Raw genomic sequence first — 4,424 nt, 5'->3', positions numbered from 1 at the left:
ATAAAAAATATTATTGTACGATTGTAGAATAAAAAAAATCATATATATAAAACGAAATAATTATAACAAAAAAAATTAATACATATGATTTAAATGTTTTTAATAGCTGGTAACATGGAGTTTAACAAAATATAATTCATATATTTTTTATTTATGTATATGTATATAATTATATATATATATATATATATATATATATATATATAGAATTATTTAACAAAATTAATATATACGTATATATAAATAAAAAAATTATTATAATTTCTGAAAATTATACATGAATTTTTTTCTCAAATAAATTTATTTTAATTATATTACAATTAGCTCATGAATAATTCATGATTATATTAATTTAAGAAAATATATTCATTATAATTATACCAAATTAATATTTAATGCGTTATTAAACTATTTATAAATCATCGATATTTTTAATCATTCTAATTATATCAATTGATATAGTTCTAATTCTCATTCAAGTGCAATAATTTTATTAGGAGATAATTGATGCACACATTAATAGTGACCCATTTAATTTGATATCAATTAGTGGATAATAATAATAATAATAATAATAATAATAATAATAATAATAATAATATTAATATTAATATTAATAATAAAGTCTACACGGTACATGCATTATATTTTAAAAAGGTAAAATATATTTTAAAAAGTTAGAGTATTAATAATCAATTATGATTAGTATCAATATCAATAATTAATTTTTATAATTATTTTTTGTACTACTAAAGGCTACATATAGTGTTTTTTTTTGTAGAATAAAAAAGGTTGTGATTCATAACATTTTTGTAAAGTTATATCATATGGACACAAGATTAATTAGATAACAAATTGAATTTTAATTAATATGTTTTATTTTCTTCTCATATTTTTTCATTAATTATTTTACTTTTTATATTTATAGTAATATTGAATGTAAAAAAGAGAAAAATAATATTGAATGTTATCTATTTTATTTATTTAGATTCATAATTAAAGTTGATATAATTATAACAAGTATCTAGGATTAATAATAACATGATAGTATAATTTTAAGTTGTATAACATAATAAAAAAATGTAGCAATTTATGTATGCTTCCTATATAACAATAATATTATATATATTTATATATCTCCTCTTTTAGCCCTTTCTTAAAAATATTGGCATATAATTAATGTCGATAACATATATATTGAGTAAGTATCTCCATTGAAAATATTTGTTAACTATTACCGTGTATAATTAGTGTGTGTATATATATAAGGATTAATATTGAATGGTTACAATTATTTATCATCTAGAAAATTTGTACCTCAGACATAGAACTTCTTCTGTTTATTATTTTTCATACCTAAAGGATACTAACTACGATTCTATCAACAGCAGTATTACCTATGATAGATTATGTAATAAAAAAGTTTGAAAAATAAAGGCAAGAATTATAAGGTTATGAAAAGTCTCATCCAAATTAGACAAGAACAACACGACTTACATAGAAATGGTTCTTATGGATGATAAGGTAAGTTGATTATTTTCCATGATTCTTTCAAGCGATGTTAGGTCTATTTTATAAATATTTTTTGTTTATATTTTAAGTTTATTTGATAAATAAACCCTTGCACGAATTAAAGACAATGCGATTTTATAGATTTATAAGTGCGTGCTAATAGCCTTTATATTTAATTTGTTTTAGAGTGTGATAATAGCCAATATGTTTGTGGGTAGATTTAACTATTACTATATTATTTATTATCACATTCAGTATATATGTCTGATTTATTGAAGAAAGTAGATTATTAAAATCGATTAATAACTATTTTAGAGTTAATCTAATTAATACTAAATTTAAAAAAAACAAACAATGCATAACATATTAATTTTTTATTAATCAAATTATTATAATTTAAATTAATTTTAAAAAATAATTTAAAATTATAATTTCAATCTTATCACGTGTACGGCGCACGGGTAACTACACTTGTTAGGGATTATAAAAGGAGTTAAGGAGGTTACTTTTGGCTTTACACATTGATTGATAAATTTTTAGTAGAATTGTGTTTGGATAAACTCATTTTGTGTACAAGCACAACAAAAAGTTTTTAATAAAATCCTTGTTGATACAACTTTAGAAAAATCAAAAGTATTTCCCAAAATTGAGGAGTTGTAAAACATGCCCAATATGTTGTAGATCATGATCTATATACCATTTACAAATTCAAACCGTTTTCTTCTTTCAATGGACTAAGCAACATTTTTACAGTAGCATAAATCTGCAAAACTTTGGGGTGTGCCTTATCACTAGACACAAATGAATGAACTTGATTACCAACCTGTATCCAGCTACAACCTGGGAATTTAGCAACATTCTTGTCCCTCGTCATTTTTCGAACTCTTTCCGCATCAAGCCAGTGATTATGAGAAGCATAGATGTTAGCCATGACAGCATAGTTCACGATCTTCTCTGGCTCTATGGCAAAAAGCTTTCCTGCTGCCGATTTAGCCAGTTCTATATTTTCATGCAGTTTACAAGACCCAATGAATGCTCCTAACATGTTCGATTCAGCTTGAATTGGAATCGATTTCAAGAATTCAAAGGCTTCGTTTATGAAACCATGTCTTCCAAGGAGATCAATAAGGCAAGTATAGTGATCTGAATCAGGAATAATATGATACACATCTGTCATTAATTTGAAGTAGTGCAGTCCTGCGTTCACGAATCCACAATGCACACAATGCACATCTGTCAGGTTTTATGCCGCAAGATAGCATCTTCTCAAACATCTCAGTTGCTTTTTTGCCAAGACCATGGAATGCATATGCATTTATCAGTGAAGTGTATGTAACAAGATCAGGTTCTAACATCAATCTGAAGCATTTGAATGCATTGGTTATATTACCACACTTAGAGTATGCAGTAATCAAAGAATTGGAAACAGATACAAATTCTTGAAATGATAGCTTAACTGCTAAGGCATGAGCTTGCTGAGTTTCAGTTATGGCAGAAGCATAGCCACAGGAGCTAAGGATGCTGGAAATAGTGAGTTCATCTGGGAAAAATCCTTCAAGTAACATATCTCTGAGAATCTTCATAACATCAATCACTTCGCCACAATTTCCACACCCAACAATCACAGTATCCCATGCCGCAACATTTCGAATCGCCATCTTGTCAAATACTCTCTTTGCATCAATGACATCTTCATTTTTTGCGTACATATTGATTAATGCACTCGCCACTAGAATATCGGATTCAAATGACAGTTTCAGAATAAGACTATGAGCTTGCTTTCCAAAATCATAATATTCGAAAATATCACATATACTTAGCAGGCTGCTAAAAGTGAATTCGTCGCCATTAGCACCATCCGATCTCATTGAGTTGAAAATGCTAAAGGCCTCTTCTGGTAAACAATTCAGGGCATAACAAGAAATCATGACAATCAACATAACCAAATCTCTACGTGTAACAGCACAAAAAACCATCCTTGAATTCTCAACCAAACCAAATTTTGCATTAAAATCAACCAAAGCACTACCTACAAAACAATCCAAATCAAGTCCTCTTTTCATTGCAAAACAGTGCAGTTGTACTCCAATTTCTATATCATGAAGCTTTGCACATACACCAAGCAAAGCATTCAATGTTATATCATCCGGAGCCACCTTTTCGAACAACATCCGCTTGAAATAAGAAAACCCCAGATAAGGATTCAAGACATTTTCATTTCCCATCCAACAACGCCACGGATCACGATATTCCACGAGATCACATTTCTCCCAGGCAATTCATCAAACAGTTTCAGTGCATCTTTGGTTTCGTTGCATTTAAGGTAAATACTCAAGATCTGATTTTGCACTGACAGAACATGACAAAAACCAAACTTTATCAAATGGGCCTGCAACTGTTTCCCTTCACGGAGAAAAGCCCTTATAGCAGCAACTTTGAGGGCTTTAGCACAAAACAAATGAACAATTTCAGGGTCCCTGAAGTTGGGTTCATTAGGAATTGGAACAAAAGCTTTGAGTCTGCTAAGGGAATGATTACATGGATGTGGTTCATGAGAATAGTTACTGAAGTATTGAGTTACAAATGAGAAAAGTGTTGGAGGGAAAAGGAACTGTTTTTTGAAATGGGATTTGAAGATCATAGGATAAAAAGATAAAAACATTATATATATATATATATTTGTATTTTTTAAAACTACCAAAAGTACTAAAATGGGAGCCATTTGTGTACCTCAAATTTTTTTAATCTTTCAATCTGAGAATTCGATTTCTGCATCTCCCAAAAATTGAAAGATCTGATTTCTACATCCCAAATTAAACGAGTAAATAGTCAAATTAGTTCTGAAAAATCACTCGTTCTCTAAATTGGTTCTCCAAAAAATTTTTTAATCAAATTTGTCATTTAAATTAGTC

At 28.1% G+C, this 4,424-nt stretch overlaps 1 pseudogene; it reads right to left on the bottom strand.

Annotated features, from left to right (window-relative positions):
• Nucleotides 1-2,183: 2,183 nt before the first annotated feature.
• On the bottom strand, nt 2,184-4,153 carry LOC130959872 (pentatricopeptide repeat-containing protein At2g46050, mitochondrial-like; annotated as a pseudogene).
• Between the last annotated feature and the right edge of the window lie 271 nt (nt 4,154-4,424).

Source organism: Arachis stenosperma, chromosome 2 (genome assembly GCF_014773155.1).
Source record: "Arachis stenosperma cultivar V10309 chromosome 2, arast.V10309.gnm1.PFL2, whole genome shotgun sequence".
Taxonomy (NCBI): Eukaryota; Viridiplantae; Streptophyta; class Magnoliopsida; order Fabales; family Fabaceae; genus Arachis; species Arachis stenosperma.
Note: the sequence above shows the minus strand (reverse complement) of the source record. Positions and strands in the feature narration are given on the sequence as shown.